Source organism: Chaetura pelagica, unplaced genomic scaffold (genome assembly GCF_000747805.2).
Source record: "Chaetura pelagica isolate M959 unplaced genomic scaffold, ChaPel_1.0 scaffold23, whole genome shotgun sequence".
NCBI lineage: Eukaryota > Metazoa > Chordata > Aves > Apodiformes > Apodidae > Chaetura > Chaetura pelagica.
The window spans coordinates 1,330,066-1,351,151 of record NW_009952884.1 but is presented as its reverse complement, the minus strand read 5'-3'; positions in this window follow the sequence as shown (position 1 = coordinate 1,351,151).

Below are 21,086 nucleotides of genomic sequence, written 5' to 3'. Positions count from 1 at the left end.
TCCAGTGTTGCTGCCTGCAACTGGAAGGAGAGAGGGGAAAAAATAACCTGTGCCCCAGATTCCCTCACCAACCTCATTTGACTAGCCTTCCTCAACCAGAGCCTCATACCTGTTGTTCAGAGGCACCTAGGGGGCTGAGGTGGGCAAGGACAAAGTTCATCTTCTGTCCTGACCACGAACTTGCCTCCATTCACTTTTTCTGTTCAGGCTTCTGCTTTCTGCAGGGACAGGATACAGGGGTCCCTTGGTCCTGGGTAGTTTCTTTTGGGTGCTCCCATTTGTATTTCAAGGAGGAAAGAGCCTGGCTCCACCAGTTTATCTCTTGTTCAACCTCCCTGATGCATCTTATCAACTTCCTCTCACAGCTCTACCACCAGGCTGAATAGGTTGTCCACCTGTACACAGCAGTTCTCATAGCTACCACCTATTGCCAGAGAAAGGCTCTGGCACCTCCTGCTGCCTGTGACCTGAATGGCTGTATGTTTCTGTGGGAGCTCCCCCACCTTCATTCTGATGAGTGTTGAGATCATGATCTTCTGCCAGGTGGAGACCATGGCTGAGCTCCTTCCAAGATAGTGATGACCACCAACAGGATTCACCTGTTGAGCTACACTGGAGCTAGTCTCCTCAGCAAGAGTTCTAGTTGAGTTCTTTTCTTGAGCCAAAGAAAGGGGACTGTGCCCTGCCTTATCTGCATGAACTGCTGCATAAACTGCTGTGTCCTGCCCTTCAGACATGCCACATCCTGTTTGCCCACTCTAGTGGTCATGCTCCTTTAGAGTTGATCTTGTACTTGAGGGGTTTGGCCACTGTCACCCTTGTCCCCACCTATGGTGAGTCAGAGGTGCTGTTTGTCAGGAGATCCCTCTTTCCTTCTTCGTGCTCTGGGGTGGGGGGAGGGCTAGGGCACTCTCACTCCCTGAGCTTTTACCTTCCTGGTTCAGTTGCAGTTTGGCTGCTTTATGAAGGGTCTCCCAGTATGATCCTCTACTCTGGAGCCCTTCACTTCAGTGGCTCTTCAATATGACTGTCTCTTACAGAGAGACACAGGCACATATCACCAAAAGGATTTGGAGTATGTTAATTAATTCCCAAATTCCTCCCTTTGTCTTTGGAAAAAACCAAAAACCAACAACCCTTCTCCTTGTGGTACAGAATAACAACATCTGTGGCTCTTAGAATATAGCTGTTCTTGATCAACTAGACAAATCTTTTAAATACTGATTAGAAGAGATGAATAATGAGAATATTATCATAGCTCAAAAGATTACATGTATGAATGTGTTTAAAATAATTTGTAACTCTTGATGTTTTATGGTCATGGGCTAAATGTCAATAAAGAACACTCTCTTAAATTGTTTCTGGAAGAGTTTCAATATGTCTTTCATGCATCAACTAGTTCTGTACCATTAGAGGTGGCCTTCCTCTGTGTTTCATTTTTCATAGAGGCCTGAAGACATAGGTTGTTAAATTTCTTACAGGGAAACTGGAAGGAATTAAAGCTGTTCTAATGAATTATGATGAGTTTGAGTGTTGGAGGGAATCTACGCTCTGCCTGTAACTGTAAGGAACTGAGTCTGTGATGATTTTATTCTTTTATCTCTCTGAATCTACACTGGTGGATCAATATGCAAACTGAGACAACATCGAGGCAGAAGACTCCAGTTCATGAGTTCATGGTACACAAGAAACATAGGCTAAGCACTAGTGTGGTTAAAAACTGAAAGGACAACTAATATTCAGTGAATGTTATCCCAGCCAGTTGTTTCTGAACATCATTTAAAACAAACATAGAAACAAAAAAAACCCCAACCCAATAAAACAAAAAAAAAAAAAAAGGAGGGGGGAAAAACAATGGGTGAGGTATTAGATATTGGAAAATGTCAGAAGCAAAAAAAAGATAAAGAAAAGAAGCAAAAAAAACCTAAGAAAATCAGATAAAGAAAGTTATTGAGAACTTCTTTCGTGTTGATAACAATGTTAGAAAGATATGATAAAACCTAGTTTAAAAAAGCAAATAAAATGGTATATTTATAAAGATCTTCACAAAGACTTCAAATAGAGCCAGCTGAAAGCTGTCCTATCATAAATGCTACTGCTTAACTACTCATTGAAAAGGTGCAATACTTGCCTGGAGTCTAAAAGATAGAATCATCCTAGAGAATCAAAAGCAATAGATTCATAACATGTAGACAGTAATCTGTTTGTACTACTGCCATTTCTCTTTTATTTAAAAAAAAAATAATAATTTAAAAACCCCAACAAACTCTTCTGAGGTTGTTGCCTATAACATACTTCCTGTTTAAAATTGAATTAAATCTAAGCAAAAAATTATGGTTTTTGAAGTTTAATAATGAAAATACAATTTGCCTTAGGGTAAAGTTTCATAAGCAAGGATTTGGATGTGCTTCCTTTTTTTTTTTTTTTTTTTTTCTCCCACACATGGCTGGTAGAGTAATGTCACCATTTGGCTCAGGTCTGACAACAATGCTCTCGATCCCCTCCCCTTCCCACCCAGGTAGGGAAGGAGAGAGAGAATGAGAGAGAGACTTGGCTGGATTGAAAACTAAACCTCACAGCTTTAGTTAAACACTAATGATATAAGAAAATATATACAATTATATACAAATATGTTCAGATATGTGTAAAAGCCTCTCACCTCCCCCCACCCCACAGCAACTCCCCCAGCAATCCCCTCATCTGGAACAGTCCCGAGAAATCCCAGAGCTGCTGCTGGAGAAAGCACAGAGTGATGAGGGTCAGGAGAGCTTGAGCCTGGGGGTCGATGGTGATGGATGGACAGAGTCCTCCCCAGATGCCAGTCAGGGACAGAAGAGAAGTGAAGAAGGAGAAGGAAGAAAGTTGTCTTCTGTGATCTCTGACCTTCCTCTGAGCTTCCATATATGTGATGGAACATCTCTGGCCAATTTTGCTGTCTGTCTAATTCAGCCTCCTACGAGGGGGTCACAGATCTCCCCGTAGTGTCTGAGCCGGCAGAGTGAAGGTGCAATCTTGAAGACCCAGCAGTTAGAAAAATACTCCATTCTTATCAGCCTTAGTTAGAATACATTGTGAGGAGTTAAAAGAAAGATTGCTGAAGAAAAAAAAAATCAGTAAAAATAAAATTGGCTTCATCCTGTCTTAAACCAGGAAAATCAATTAACAATAATGATTTGTTTCAGGAAAGCATTTTGTATTTGTATACCAAACACCTTGTAGAGGTTTTAAAGATCTTGAACATTAATTAAGAAAGCTGAACACAATGGTGAGATTAAAAATTTTACTCAATTCACCATTACTTGTCTATATGTAAGGCCTGCATGACACTTTTATACATGAACTTGAGAAAAGTGTTGAATCCTAAGTAGTCTAAAAAGCAAACCACAAGTAAGTTCAAGCTTCCGGCATCATATTTGAAAAATCTTGGTGCTCTGGTGAATTTCCCACTGACTGGAAAAGGGGGAACATAACCTGCATTTTCAAAAAGGGAAAAAAGGAAGACCCAGGGAACTACAGACCAGTCAGTCTCACCTCTGTGCCTGGCAAGATCATGGAGCAGATCCTCCTGAAGTCTCTGCTAAGGCACATGAAAAACAAAGAGGTGATTTGTGGCAGCGAACATGGTTTCACCAAGGGCAAATCCTGCCTGATTAATGTGGTGGCCTTCTATGATAGGATCATGACATTAGTGGACAAAGAGCAACCAACATGATCTACCTGGATGAGATATACCTTGAATACTGTGTGTAGTTCTGAGTCTGTCACTATAAAAAGGATGTCGGGTTGCTGGAGTGTGTCCAGAGGAAAGCTACAAAGATGGTGAAACGTCTGGAGAATAAGCCCTAGGAGGAGAGGCTGAGGGAACTGGGATTGTTTAGTTTGAAGAAGAGGAGGCTGAGGGGAGACCTCTTTGCTCTCTACAACTACCTGAAAGGAGATTGTGTGGAGGTGGGAGGTGGCCTCTTCTCCCAAGTGAATAATGACAGGACGAGAGGAAATGGCCTGAAACTGCACCAGGGAAGGTTTAGACTGGATATTAGAATAAATTTCTTTACCAAAAGAGTGGTTGGACAGTGGAACAGGCTGCCCAGGGAGGTGGTGGAGTCACCATCCCTAGAAGTATTTAAAAGAAAAGTAGATATAGTGCTTAGCAACATGATTTAAGCACTAAACGGGCAGATTAGGTTATGGTAGGTAGATTTAGTTTATGATTGGAATTTATGATCTTCAAGGTCCTTTCCAATGAGGATGATTCTGTGAGAAGCTCAATATGAGCTGACAATGTATGCTTGCAGCCTAAAAACCAACTGTATTCTGGGCTGTATTGAAAGCCTGGCCAGGTAGTTAAGGAAAGTGATTTGAAATATATTTATTATATGTTTAAAAAATAAATTTATTTTCTTTAAGCAGATCCAGACAGGTGTTAAGCACATTTTTTTTTACTCTGTTAAAAATTCTGACGTAATTTTTAGAGGCTGTTATTTTGCTGTGAAAGAATCAAGTTTCTAGGCAGCTCTTCGTGCTGTAGAGACTGATATAACCAATATTTATATTTAATGCTCAGTAAAAAGTTGAAAGACATTTTACAAACTGAGAGATTAATATTTCCTAAGGCTTTCCTGTGTTAATTATAGCCCATACCTTGTCACTGTCATCTGCAACTGAGACTAATTGTCTGCCATATAGAGAGACATGCTTATTGATTTTGCACAGGCTAGAACAGACTAAGTTGTACTTTCTTTCTATTGATATTAAAAGCATTGCTTGCCTGTATTGATTGCTTACCACACAGAGCAATAGCAAATTGCTATTGTGGAAGCATAATGATGCTGAACATTTGTTGCACAGATGATAGGATAATGTTTAAATGTTGTGTGTCTTGTTCTTTGTAGATTTACTAATAATGTTCTTAATCATTCCCCTTCAAATGCCATGAATCTGGGAGCAGACGCTAACCTAATGATACAACATCAGTTATAGAGCATGGCATTTAATAAATTCAGAATTAATCAAATGAGCTACTTTTTGTCACCAACGAGACTGGATACCAATTTTTCTTAGTATTTTGCAAGGCCTAGATAACAATGAAATAACTTAGCTACAGCAAGGTCCTTTCAGCTCTTTTTAAAAAATAGTACTTAAGTGGTATCTAGTCCCAGCAAAATCACAACATTAAACCTGAGAAATTAAAAATGATGCATCGTGAAAAAGACAGACTGGATCTGATCATTATTCCTTTATGCAGAAAGTTTTGTAACATTTTTAACTTTATTAATTTGACATTGCTTATATGTTCTGATCAAATGAGGTTTGAAAAAATATATAAGTGGTATGAATTTTATATAACTGAGTGTTATGTCTTAATATAGGAGCTCTGCAAATTCATTTGTGACGTGCAGAATAATGACTTTACAACCAGTAAAGTTATAAAGAAGGTGTATTAATAAACAGAGAACAATAGAGACACCTTAGTCTAACATTTATATTATTGAAACAATGGAGAATATTGAATTAAAAATGCCTGTTTTTTTCAGCTGTGCTATTTAGGAGTTTTCTTGATGTTTGATCTGAGTAAAAACTGCGTTAGATCTCAAAGGAATTTTCTTTGGGACATGCTGAAATGGCAAAAGCAATTTGACTGTGATTCAGAATATTCGATACTTATTCCAGTTTTAAATTTGAAGCAATGGAAATAAAATTATGTTACAGTTTGTTTGGTTTTTTTCAGTTAGTTTTCAAGACACTTTTGCTACCAGTAGAATTAATGCAGCTTATCCCACAATTAGGGTGTTAATGCAAGTAGGAAATAAATTTAAATAAAACATATAGTTATACTTGACATGCTTCCAGAGAAAGACCAGCTTCAATATTTTAATCTATAAATTCAGAGTGGAAAATGCAAACAGGTTCATTATGTGTAATTCATTGGCTATTTACAAAAAAATATATTGTGCCCTGCCTTTGCACATTCTGAATTCAGTTACCTTTTCTGTTGGTGTATTGTTTTGCCATGAGGTAACATTTAGCACCATATGGTAAATCTCTTCAGTCATGTTGTAATAATATTTTTTTTTCTTATTTTTTTTTTTTTTCTAATCTTGAAGTACACAAAATTATTATAGTTTTTGTACTTACAGTGTCTATCCCATCAGGATTACAGTTCACCTGTGGCTCTTCTCAATCTCCCTTCCCTTAATTGTCTTTAGTTAAAATTAAATTCTTTAGACTGGAATAATTATCAAGTAATACTTGAGTGTTAAAAGTTTCTAGGGTGTTTGTCCCTCCAAAAGAGAGGAAGAAAAAAACATGAAAAGAACACAGGGAAGTTTGAGAAAACAAAAAGCTCAAACTAGAAGCTCTAAAGGGGCTTCCTGTTTAGGACAGTGCTCAGGAAGGACTCCCAATCTACCTCCTGCAAGTTTCAATCTCTTAGCGACACAAAAGATGCAAGCACCTGAAAATTGCCTGAGAAAGCCAGACATGCCAGCTCTAGAACAGAAAAAGAAGAAAACTTAAAGCAGACTCCGAAAAACCAGCTGTGTCATCACATGCATTCAGGAGCATAGAAAGTGTGAGGGATCTACAAAAACTGTGGACATCAATTTGAAAACAGATTTTTTAACCATTTATGTACTAGTCAATTCATTGTCTAATGCTAACAGCTTCTAGCATTCAAAATCAGGAGTCCAGCCCTGTAGAGTTAAAATATCTTAAAGTCATTTCACATTATTCACATATTAGTTTAGTATTTTCCAAATATTTGGAGGATACATATACTGAAAAGCTGAAGTATCAACACTGTAGCTAAACTATAATGAAGAAACTCTCTAATATTTCACAGCTTTGCAAGTTAATTGTGATTCCTACAGATTTTCATACAGCTAGGATTTCATTTATGTTTTTCATAATCAAGAGGGAAGTAGTTCTAGTTGTGAATCAGTTATGAAACTGTGGGAAATTAACATTTTAATAATTAAATATTCTTTTATCCTTGCCAAAACTGAATTATTTGAGCCTTACTTTTATAGTTGTACTGTGATCAAGCTACAGTGTCATTGTAAGCTCTTACTTGAGTTCTTTAGTTATTAAATATTTCTGTGGAATCTAAATCATTGCTTATTAAAGGATTGGGTTTTTTTCATAGCTGTATGTCTCAGGAACAATCGTGAAGAGGCAGAAACTACTATAAAAGAAAGGTTTAATTTTTTAAATGTAAATCAAGACAAAATTTCCTAAGCAAAATCAAGTAATAGCATATATTACCAATTTCTAGCTATTTGAGTAACAGAAATGTAGTCAAGAACACAGCCCAACCAAGTTTCTATTCCATGGCATTAGCAAATTTACAGACATTCTGAGGACACAAAACTCTGACCACATGCTCCCTCTTGACACAAGGTTTACAATATAATTTGTGGAACACAGGATGCCACATTTTTCCTGAAACTACTGTTCCATGTCTTTTGTTCGACTTTAGGAAAATAAAAAAGCAGAAATAAAGCACATGACATAATATTTCTCTTCACTAAATACTGATAGGCTGTGAAAGGTTTAAGGTTAATTTTCCCAAATACATTTATTTCTAAAACAGACCCTCTCAATGCTGTGAAAGTATATGTACCATATAACTTGAAATGTTTCAGAGTAACGGCGATGACAGCTTAAAAGAGAATATAAAAAGGGAAGTAAAAATGATTTAAGGCTCCAAATCTCTGTCTAGATACATGCATGAACCTACTCTCACAGTTACTTAAGTAGAGTCATAACTGGAAAGTGAAGAGGAAGATTTCGCCTTCAGGTATATTAAGACAGTATAGTGAGAACACAAGATACTATACATACTGTACTCAACCTAGACGTTAAGTTCCTTTCCCAAATAAGTGTTTTAACTTTACCAAGTTTCCAGTCAAACCTGTGCTCCTGTGGTATCGGACATGAGCTGCAAGAGGTCTTTACATCAGCTAGCTGATAAGGGATTGGTGATGCTGCTTTAGAAGTACTGATATTAATATCCTGATAAACACCATATGAAGCAAATACATATTAAATGTCTCAGCAGTGAAAGCATGTTGATATCAACTATATAGAGGGGAGTCTGCCTTTGAGTGTACTCTCAAAAAAAAAAAAAAAAAAAAAAAAAAAATCAGTATTTTTCAGGGCTGCCTGAAGTACACACACTATTTTTTAGTTAGCATTTTAAAAATTTATTTTGGCATCCATAGATCCATAGTATATCCATTAACTATGCAATTCTTTTGTCATCCTTTTGAAAAACAGATGCTATCCTAAGATTCAGAAGAGTACTCTTGAGAGTCTTACAAAGGCTTTAGCATTTCCAAGAAACTGTTCTCTAAACTCATTCAGGAAATCTGTACTTATTCAATTGACATTAACATTACTTAAACTGTAATTAAAATCTTATCAATATGTAAAAATGTCATATGTTAGTTTTGTTTATTTGCAACCAGCAATAAGATTCTCCAGGGTGATAGGTGCACAGTAAACTCTATTAGGATCTATTAGTGGCAATATGTGTAGCCCAACCACCTACACAGGTCCAGAAATAGTTCTAATAAAAAACTGGCAACCAAAGTAGGGGTTAGTTGCCTAAATAAAGGCTAGATTTAAAATTCACTTCAGATCTGCAACATGAAGTGTCATGCCCCTCAAATAATATTAATAGCTGAGTAGGAGGCAGGCCAGCAAGGTCACCTTCATTCTCCACCCTGTTTGTGCCTCCTTCTTTCAATCTGTAGGACCGAGGTAATATTTCCAGAGATCACATATCAGCTCAGTTGGTGAACTGTCACTTTATTAGTTTTTTCCTCTGGAGGGTGCAAAAATTTAAGTAATGCATACTGTTTGGCTTCCCCTTATCCCAGCTGAGGACTCTTATGTGTTAAGAATCCAAATCACAGAGTAGAGAGACCAGAAATAGGAACTGGTGTCTCCATGGTCTATGTCTGTCTCTTACAGATGGTCAGATCTTTTTGCTGAATCTAGACATTGCTGAATAAAGAAACACAATAGTTCTCCAGGAAAAAAAGCTATAGAATCTCTCTCTCTTTGACCCTCCCTGCTCCCTCCCCTTCCTTTGAGTTTAAGTTTTTAGTTAAACTAATTACTGCTTTATTTTAAGAACACTGAATATGCATTATGTTGGGATCATCTGATTTATTTCCTCTTATGAAATTTATTTTCTGTTGCAATTAAAGATACAAAAAGAAAGTGAGGCTGTAGGATAGGACTTACAGTCATACCTTCCAAATTCTAATTGCTATAATTGATTTTTAATTTGAACCTCTGATTAAAAACCCACCTGAGTAATCTAAAAGCTTCGCATCGGTCTTTGGAAAATGTTCCTGTGTAGCTGCCTTAACTGCTGAGGTGGCTTTATGCATTCAGATTCCCAAAACAGCTAATATTATAGCAATTCTGTAAAAGACTCAAGCAGGAAAAAAAGGAAGAAAAAAATGATGACAAGGAGAAAATAAAATTATGTTAAATTACATTTTTGAAAGCAAGGCCCTAAAGAGAATGAAACAAAAATGAACATATCTACGCACATTCTGCAATGAAGTTATGAAAAAAGCACTTGACTCTTTTTTTCTTTTTTAAATTATTCTTTCCAGTGTTAATGCAATCATTTAATATTTCTTATTTTCAATCTGACATTTTGATTACATTTTTATTACATTTTCATTCTTTTTGCTCATTTTGTTCCGTCATTTGCTTTCATGCTTTTTTCTTAGGGAGAGATGAGAGGTACTTTTACACTGTCCTCTCTCTTTTACCATATTCTTTCCTCTATGCTTTCCCAAATAGTTATCTAGATTTAGCAGTATTTGTTTATCTGCACATGAGCTATGCAGTCAGGGACAATGGGTGCAATGTCAGTTTTTTTTAAAAACTGAAATACCACATAAATTATTCTCTCCACCTGGGTATCAGGTCCCTCTTTAATGTTTATACATTATTTTCTTTCACAGTTTTCCTCTGTAGTTGGGGGGGAAGGGTTGTTTGTTTGAGGGAGGTTTGTGTTGTGTTTTATTTTGTTTGGTGGGGTTTTTTCATGTTTTGTTTGTTTGCTTGTTTTTGTTGTTTGGGTTTTTTTGTTTGGTTTTGGTTTTTCTGTTTGGGAAATTTTTGTGTGTTTGGATAGCAAAATGAAAGCAGTTCCTTTAAAACATTTGTTTACATGAGACTCATGTTTGGTGTACTTAAAAAGGTTTTTAACTTATTGAAAAGCAGTAGTTGTAGTCCTTTAAATTTTTAATTCAAAGGGAGCTTGAAAATACATTCCTGCCTTTCTCATTGTTGTCTAACTTACCAATTATGGTAATATAGAAATAACTGAGAGTTCTGCCACTGAGTTAAATATATTATGATTTTACCCAGAGGTTTTCTGCAACCTTATTTCCATCGTACATGTGACTAAAGACAATGATGACTTCTTTTAAAAAACTTAAAAGACAGCCATGGAAATATATCCTACCATATACCGGAACAAAATCTGTCCTCTATTTTAAATACAACCAACCAAAAACTTACCAAGAACATTTTTGTATATTTCCATATAACTCAGTTTTACTTCCTCCGTTTAAATACCACATCTGGCAGTATGGTATTGTTTTCATAACTGTGTGTGCAAAGACAGGCAAATCATAGTAACCTGTAAAACATGGCATTAGGAGCTGTTATACTCTGACTTGATTAGCAATATACTGTAATGTCTCAGTACACGAGGTGAAATACAAAATTCAAATATAAATTTAAATGCAGTACATTAACTTAAATCACATGCAGTTGCTATAATAAACTAGCATATGAAGATTAAATTAAAATAGAACTCAAAATTCCTTTATTTTTTATGCACTTGCTTACCTGCTGTACAGAACAAGCTTTATGTGTCAACATCGTAAAGAAGTAGGATTATAACCATGAACTACATCAAAGTGAAAGGAAAACAGTTCAATCAATATATTTGCTGAAGAATTGTTTCTATTCTAATTTGCCGATCTACACAGAATCTTGAAACAGCTTAAGTGAAATCTTCATAGACTACAGTAACATGGTGATATAGAGAGCGAATATCAGTATAACCGGTGACTGAAAACAATTGTTCTATATAAATAAAAAAAAATATTACTAAATTACAGAATTTGTGGAGATTTTTAGATAACTGTTTTATTTGTCAGTTAATTGGCTGGAAAATCCCAATCCTTCAGACTATCTGTATAAGCTACTACTAAATGAAAATAACTTATTCAGTTTATATTGGGATTTCCTCAGATCTTTCAAAGAAATTAATGGAACTGACCAGTTTAAGATTCAGATTCTTGCTAGTGCAATCATCTGTCCTTCTTGTAGGAAGCATATATAGTAGCTCTGTATGTCACTGATTTTACTCTTGAGTTTACTATTTAATGGTGGCATGTACCTTTCCAATCAGATAGGGAATTATAGCTAAATGCATCCTTTAATGAGTTAACACTGTAAAATAATGGACATATTTGGTCTCTCTCTCCTCCATATAAAATTAGCCAATATGGCTTAGCAACTCATCTCCATTTTCAGAGAACCCAAGCTGCTTCTTAAGAGTTATTGCTTTCTTATACAGCTTAATTTATACATCATTGCAGTGTTTTAAGAAAAAAACAGCAGGATTTTAGCTTGTAATCACTTTTCATAGCTACTTAAAATTTCAGATACTTTTGACTTTTGCTGACTCGCTCAGCAAGGATTCCAATGTTCATTTTGTTCCTGTTCCATTAAGAACAGTGAGCTGCATTAGCCCTAAAGCCTAAGCAAGATGATGGCACACACTCAAATGTAAAAGTCCTCTGTCCCTGGGGTATTAGAGCTTCAAAATTGTGAAATCTTCCTTGGAAAAAAACAAAAACAAAACAAAATCAAAACAACTTTATAACTTCCTTGGAAAAAAACAAAAACAAAACAAAACAAAATCAAAACAACTTTATACGTGGTAATACCTTCAATGCAGAATCTGAAAATAAAACATGTTTTAAAAACAAAATTAGCTATGACAGATCATACATGTGGGGTTTTTTGGTTTGTTTTTGGTTTTCTGTTTTTCCTTTGCAATTAATTCACAAGTCATTAAATCCATTAAGTTGATTTTTTCTAGATTTGGTATTACAAATTATTGCTTACATCCTCACAAAATGCCTTTTAAACCCATTAAACCCAACATGGTTGCTTTTTTTTGCCTGTTTTAATAGTATAGTGCACTTTGCTCTTTATTTTGAAACATAATAATACGTAAGATTAACACAATAAGATTAATTAATTAAATATTCTAAAATTTAATAAAGTGCTCATTTTTTCTAATAATTTACCCAGATGCACATCTTTAAATAGGACAAGATTTGCTTTTCTTCTGAAAACTACAATCCCCTTCTGCCTTGAACAGCTTTTTAAATGCTTCTTTAATTAATCTTAGATAGTCTAATCTTTCATAAGAAAAAAAACCAAAACCCTTCAGGTATTTCATGATTCAGTGAGCTCTTTCTTATGTCCTCATGCCATGTGATTTACTCTTAAAAAATACTCTTAAACTCCACCTCAAAAGAAGGCCAGTTTTTTCCCCAATACCTCCTAAAGGAAGTCTATTAATTTTCCTAGGAAAGTCCAGCAATGTTTATCTACAATTTTTAAACATATTTAACTATGTGTTTCCTACTTTCCTGGCAATTTGGTCCTCTTTTCAATTCAGTGTCCAAAAGGAAGGCATTTTATTTTACCTTGGGAGGGGGGAAAGAAAGAAAGAAGTGCCTATCCTGAGATTTTTTGGAATTTTGTGTTAAAAATTCAGTTTAGACAGACTATACAGTTATGTAAGAAGGACAGAAATTATCAAATGGAATGACTTATCTAAGGATAAAGCATATTTTTTCATTACTTGTATTAATTTTGGACACAGTCATTTCAAAACACTAAAACTCACATAGAATTTAATAATGTTTTCTATATACGATATCAAATAGAGTTGTATGAATAGAGTGATTAAAGAGCAAATAATAATAATAATGGTGTTCTAGTCCTCAAAAGAGCAACTGGCCAATTATAGCAGAAGTGTATACCAGTTAATATGAAATCATATTTATTTGTATGTATATAACAAATAGACAAATATATGCTGGTGCATCCAAAGAAAAGCAACAAAAATGGTAGAGGGTCCAGAGGACAAGTCTTATGAGGAGTGGCTGACAGAACTGGGGAAATGGGAGAGAAGAAGGCTGAGGGCAGAGACTTTATCACTCTCTACAATTACCTGCAAGGGGGTTGCAAAGTGTGAGTGACAAGTGACGGAACAAAAGGAAATGGCCTCAAGTTGTAGCAGGGGAGGATTGGATTGGATATTAGGAAAAAATTTCTTCCACTAACAGATTGTCAGGCACTGGAACAGACTGTCCAGGGAAGTTGCTGAGTCACCATCTCTGGAGGCATTTAACAGTTGTGTAGATGTGGTGTCTGGGGACATGTTTTAATGGTGGACTTAAAAATGCTAGGTTAGCAGTTGGACTCAGTGATCTTAAAGATCTTCTCCAATAAACACAATTCTATGATTCTATATTATGACTGTATAAGCAGCTTCATTCTAAAATTACTGACACTGTTTCCCGTACAATATTCTGGATGTATTTGTGATGAAAGAGATAAAGTTAAAAAAAGAAGAGAGAAGTGTTAGACCTTAATTTATTAACAATTAATGTCTAGCTTATATTGCGTATACATATATATATATATATTATATAGTATATATAACACAAGTGTACTGTACATATTATATATATACTTGCACATATATTCATATGCATACACATGTGTAAAATTATATTTCTTATATAGAAATTCTTCTGAAAAATAATGAAAACCAAACATCTTTTGAAACTCAAAAGATGGGCCAATTTTCTTTAATAGTTCTATATAATAAACTCTCTAGTGAGGGGTTACTTAGATCAAAGTTCATCAACAAGGAATCTGAAATCAAACAGTCATTACACTAGAAGAAATGAAGCCCTATAACTCAAGTAATCAAGAATGATACTGGAATGCAAAATTTTCTATCTGTACTGCAGCTAGTATAAATGAATTTAATGTTCAAGCTGAAGCAATTCCCAAGCAGGTTATGTTTAAGGGATGATATGTACAGAATTACTATAAATGGTTATTAAGGTTTATTTTATGCTGAGGCACACCTAAGGTATTTCATAATTACAAAAAAACTTATTGCAAATGCTGAAACATGATAAACATAATTCCTTTTTTATATCAAGATAAAAGATGCAACATACCACAATCTTTCTAATGTTGCTGTGGTAGAATGTTTTCTGATTTTCATGGTGATTTGCCTTTGGCATAACAAAGAGGCCATGGTAAACAGGAATATTAACTGAAAGGAGTAGCACTTTTAGAACAACACACACAGAAATGCATGACCAATTTTTTAAACAGGGACTGTCTGTATCCATCAGGTATTTATGTATATCAAAAAATATATTTTTCCATGTTAAATTACTTGTCTATTTAAAAGACCTTAAAGAAAATATAAATACTTGCATTCTTTGGTTCCAGTGTCTCATGATACATAAAAAAAAAAAGTTAACATTTTCCTGTAACAACAAAGGATGGATAATTTTGGTTTTTCTGGACTGTCACTGCCGATTATTTCTTTGACAGTGATGTATACTGACCTCACAGAATGCTGTGTACTTTTTGTTCAAGGCACAAATACACAGTCACATGGCAAGTAACAGTCCAGAATAATCTAAGACAGGAGTTGCATAGATGGAAACAAGGACTACAGGCACCAATCAATCTGTGGAAATCAGAAATCTTGCCTTGACCTTTTTATAAGAGCTTGTAGGCAGAATAAATTTTGCTGCCATGTTGTTCTTGGAGTCCTGCACGGACAAGGTAGTCCAAACCCTGCTAAACTGCTTTAATTTGGTCTATATGGAGAACAGTGTGTGTAATAAAAATTATAATAAAAAACCCCTAAACAACTGAATAGCAAATTTATTTGTGTATTTATTTATTTACTAAGGTGCAAAGGAACAAAACAATTTGTTGGGAACCATGAAGTTTTTCCTGCACATATCCACTGGCCTGCCTTCTCACTGAGGTACTGCTTCACTGTCTCTCAGCTAAACATAAACTTTTTGGAATCTAAGGAGATTCTGAAGTCAGGAAACAGAGGAACACTAGGTTGTGTTCAGTCATGATTAGGGGAAAATAACAACTTCAGAGACCATAAATTTCTTTAAGGAACCCAGGTGATCCATCCAGTGCGATGATAATTAAGCAGCATTATGGTCATGGAGACAGGGACAAGCACTCAATGTCTCATGCAAGAGAGAGGAAATAGGATGGTAGTTGAAAAAAACAGGAGGGATATTCAGGACTGCAGTTTCGTCCAACTGACACACTAAGAAGAGGAAAGGACTGCTTCACTGACATGTTAGAGAAGCCACAAACCGGAATGTTCTCCAGTCCTTTCTCTAGACAGACAATACTATCTACTAGCAGTAGTCACCAAGATCATCAATTACCTGAGCTCCATGAGCTCCATGTCCTTCTTATGTTGGAGGCTTCAGAACTGGACACAAGACTTCATAGGCAGTTTTGACACAGGTCATAGGCCAAATTCTCCTCAGCAGTACATCTGGGCTAGATAAACCCTCATGCTCCTTAGTATTTGGTGTCACTTGCAGAGCCTTACACCTGTTATTCTGGGGCATCTGGAAAGGTGAGGTAGTTACAAGGCACATGGTCCTGCTGCACTAGACAGGAACTTGTTGCTATTTTCTCTTATCCCTTGAGTCACTGTGGACAGAGAATAGGGGATCCTCCTTATCATGCATCCTGCCTGTTGGGCCTGTCTCAGGGATGGTAGGATGTGATAATATTAATCTATCTCTCTCTCACACTCCCTAGTATTCTTCAGCTTACACTCCTCCTTCTGGTGCTCTGTCACTAAGCAGAGGAGTTCCTCTACCTGGGTGTATTCCCACAGGTGTGTTCAGTATTGCCATCTGGCACTAGCATGAGAACAGAGCACAGTGTGCAGCCAAACACCTGAGTTCCTATCAGACCTCCATTGGGGAAGCTGAGTCAGTTTTGTGGGTGCAGAGTTTAGAGAGATCATGGCTTTCTACTGGCTGGATGCCATTGCCCCCTAGCCAAGCTGACAGAGTACCAGCACCCTTCCTGCAGCCCCTTCCTGTGGTGCATCCTTCCATACTACCAAATGCCATCCCATGCCATTTCTGACTCACCACACCCTGTTTGCCCACTTAGGTTGCTGGCAAAATCTAAAGGGTTTTTTTCATACATTCAGTGAGGCTTGCCCATGGTTCTTCCTAGCCCTGCTCAGGTTTTGTCAGCTGCTGTCATGGAGCTGTGGGCTCCTGGCACCTCTTTCGGCTCCCCTGGAGGATTCACTAATTCAGGAAACCCCCCATGCACCATGATATAATGGTCTGCTGCCAATGGTGCATCACTGGAGCTGCTCACCTCAGCAACCAAATATGTGTATCTGTTTACATATGTGTCTATATACACACATATGATTAAAAAAGAAAAAAAGCAAAAAAAAAAAAGCATATACAACTCTTGAATAGATGTCACTTGGCTTTCAACAAATTACTTTCTAAGTATTTTGCATAGTGCTTTAAGTGCTGTATTTCGATACTTAGGAGTAAATCAGTTGTTAATATACGGCACCCATTAGTACAGAAATTGTCAGCAGAAAATAAGAGCTGTGTACATTCATGGTTACAAAAATTATTTTTAGCTGTGGAAAAATGGAATTATTACTATCCATTAAATGTTTTTTCTATGAACTAAAATGATGTCTCATCATTAATATAGTTAATTTAAAAAAAAATAAATGAAGTCTTACAGCTGACAGCAACTCAACACAATTAAAGTTTAGCTGTCTTCTAAGTAAGTAGAAATTAGACAATTAACTTACAAATATAGGCTGTGATATTATCAAGTTCTATCTAATAATAAATAATAATTAGGATGTGCAATGCAGAATATCTCTTCTCAGTGAGATTTTTTGTATTAAAAACCATTTCAGCAAGACTCCCTCGCCAGTGATTTCCCTTTACCTTATTAGAGTACTGAGTAACTCAATTTGTTTCTCACTTAGGAGAGGTTGGCAAGCTCTCACTACAAATTTTTGCTACTCACATTTTCAGATGCCAAGGCAACTTGCCATGAGTGTCCATTCTTGGCCAGTAGCTCTGAATTTCCACTCTCTTCCTTGGTAGTAGACTTACTTTCATGTAAACCACTCTTTTTTTGATATAAGCCACAAGGTATGTGATACAACCCTTAAAAAATGTTTTGTTTTCCACCTTCTTTCTGTGGATAGTAGATTTTTTTATTCTTACTTATAAAATCATAAAATCATAGAATCATAGAATACGCTGAGTTGGAAGGGAACCAACGAGTCGAACTCCTGTCCCTGTGTCGGGCACCCCTAGAATCACACCATGTTCCTGAGAGCACCATCCAAACACTTCCTGAACTCAGGCAGGCTTGGTGCTGTGGCCACTTCCCTGGGGAGTTGGTTCCAATGCTCAACCACCCTCTGGGTGAAAAATCTTTTCCTGATATCCAACCTAAACCTCCCCTGATTCAGCTTTGTGACATTTACCCAAGTGCTATCATTGGTCACAGGAGTGAAGTGGTCAGTACCTGCCTCCCTCTTCCCCTCATGAGTAGGCCGTAGACTGCAATGTGGTCACCTCTCAGCCTCCTCTTCTCCAAGCTGAACAATTCAAGTGACTTCAGCTGCTCCTCATAAGTCATCCCTTCCAGACCCTTAAACAGTCTTGTGGCTCTTCTTTGGACACTCTCCAATAGCTTGATATCCTTTTTATATTGTGGTGCCCAAAACTGCATATAGTGCTCAAAGTGAGGCCACAGCATTGCAGAGTGGAGTGGGACAATCGCCTCCCTCGACTGGCTGGCAATGCTGTGCTTGATGCACCCCAGGACACGGCTGGCCCTCTTGGCTGCCAGGGCACACTGCTGGCTCATATTTAGTTTGCTGTCAACCAGGACCCCCAAGTCCCTCTCCACCACCCTGATCTCCAGCTGCTCGTTCCCTAGTCTGTACCATCAGGGTTGCCCCATCCCACATGCAGAATCTGGCACTTGCCCTTGTTAAGCTTCATGTGGTTGGTGACCGCCCATCTCTCTAACTTGTCAAGGTCTCTCTGCAGGGCCTGTCTGCCCTCAAAGGAGTCAGCAGCTCCTCCCAGTTTTGTATCATCAGCAAACTTGCTTAGAATTTCTTTGAGAATTCCTACTTCCACCTGTTTAGTTGCCTTCTTTTCCTACTGTACAAATACTTGATGGACAGTGGGGTTTTCTCGGACCTGTCTGAAAGTAGATGGTAAGTGGATGATAAACTGAGACTGTGGAGTTGGTCAAATTCAGCTTTGTATCTCCTGCATGTTTGTCATCTTGGGATTTTAAAACAGCTTTGTACATATCCATAAACAATATACAATAAAGGAGATTAATAACACAAGTTTATTCACTTTATTTAAATGTTCATTCTTACTTTTTTTAGTGTTCCAAACGAATACCACTTCTAAAAAGGGCTATGTGTTCTACCAAAATAATAAAACTCAGTAGGCAGATATATAATAATGCTTTACAGCTAAAAGTTTTACTAATTATAATAAAGCTTTAAAGCTTTAAAGTTAAGTTTTTGACACTTTCCATTACAAACTTTTGTTTTCAGATGATTACAACTATACAAAACATAAAACACTTCAAGTGATATTTTCCTTTTCAGATGTCTAAGATTTATTTTTTAATTATTTTCAGACATTTGTTCATTCTTTTCAAGACAAGATTAGAAAAAATGCATTGCTTTGTTCACATAAATCAAGAAGTAGATCTTACACACGACTGGAAACTGTGAGACCCTCCATGCTTAGTCAATATATTTGAACTTTGAGACTAGTGTTGAGTGCTTCTAAAGGCTTGCCTTTTTCACTTCTGCTAAAAGATGTCTAAATGTACATTCATGCATGTCTAGATTTACATTGATACATGTTCACAGAAAGTTCAAGTTTCATTATATCATTAAGTATTTGTTAGAGTTTACTATACAACCGCACATTTGCCACCTCCACAAGTACTGTGAACACAAATGATTGTTGGAGCTCAGAAGGGCTTTTATAATTTTGTTTTATCTGCCATTCACATGAAGGAATCAGATGGTAAATAACCTCAGGCTCTAAGTACACAAATATTGTTGATGGCTAGCAAGAAATCAATACATAACTCAACCTATGGTGGCTGGATCCTAGCTAGCTCATGTATGTAGTGGTTATCCTTGTTTCCCATCTCAGTGGACAGGAATGAAGGGACCTGTAATGTATAATACCTGTTGTAGCTACAAGCAATGAACCACAAATTGGTTAGGCATGATTTGCCCTTAGTGAAACCCTGCTGGCTGTCACCAATCACCTCCTTATATCCCATGTGCCTTAGCAGATTTTCCAGAAGGATCTGCTCCATGATCTTGCTAGGTATCAAGATGAGACTGACTGGCCTCTAGTTCCCTGGGTTTTCTTTTTTCCTCTTTTTGAAAGTAGGGATTATGTTACCTTTTTTCCAATCAGCAGAAACCTGACTCCTCAAATATGATGGACAGAGTCTTAGCAACTGCATCCACTAGCTCCCTCAGGACCTCCCATCGTGTCCCATAGACTAGTGTAACTTCAGGTTCTTTAGATAGTCATTAATTTTTTCTTCTCCTACAGTGGTGCGTGCTTCATTCTCCCACTCCCTGCTTTCACCTTTTACCTTTGCAAGGAGGCTGGAACACTTGCCAGAGAAGACTGATGCAAAGAAGTAATTGAGAACCTCGGCCTTCTCAATATCCTATGTAGCTAGGTCTCCCATTTCCTTCAGGAGAGGAACATTTTCCTTGATTATCCTTTTTTCCCCAACATACCTATAAAAGCTTTGCCTATTCTTTATATCCCTGGTGAGATTTAACTCCCTCTGGGATTTGGCTTCCCTAACCTGATCCCTAGCTGCTTGGACAACTTCCCTGTAGTCCTCTCAGGGTACCTGCTCTTGCTTTCACCCTTTGCATGTTCCTTCTTCAGTTTGAGTTTTTCTAGGAGCTTCTTGCTTATCCACGCTGGCCTTACCTGACTTTCTCTTAGCTGGGATGCATTGCTCTTGGGCCTGGAAGAGGTGGTCCTTAAATAACAGCCAGTTTTCATGGGCCCGTCTTCCCTCCAGGATGTTGTTCCATGACACTCTCTCAAGAAGATCCCTGGTTTTTTTAGTAGTAATTAGTACATAATATAGTGTAATAAAATGTGCTACCCCACTGCAAGAACAAGTATGTACAAGTAATGTATTTTTAAATAAATATCAATATTTTTAGATACTTTTATCTAGGACAGTATCTCTGAATGTCACTTTTAAAATGTCTTGTATCCCTTAAAAAACCCACAACTTTCAGCGTCCTGATGATTTTTCCTATAATATTTCAATTGTTTACATAAATTCAGTCATTAATCTTTTTTTTTAAGTGTATGGTTTTTTACAGTTTTTTTAAATAGTTGCTTGTATTAGTCTGGCAATATAGGGAAGATTTTTTTTTTAAATTTAATATTTATTTTATCATAGAACATAATGTAAATATCTTTTATCTGAAGTAACAAAACATTTTGTGAGTACTCTTTGTTGGAAAGTACTTTACTTAAAAGAAAATTTTGTTTTCACTAAACGATAACATTAATAATGTTCATTAAATCATTCAAAGACTTCTCTGTGAACCAAAAAAATATGCTTGTAAAGCTATTATGTACCAATATTACAGAATCTAGTTTTCAGATGGAATTTCTACAATAATCATTATTTTCCACCTTCTTTGTCCCATTTTTTTCTTCACCGGTGTATTACCTTCAAAAGTACAAAATTGTCATGTTCCTGAACTAAGTCTCCACACAGCAGAAAATCAGCTATCAATGCAAAAATGTTGAGTGTTATAAGAAAGGCACATAATATTT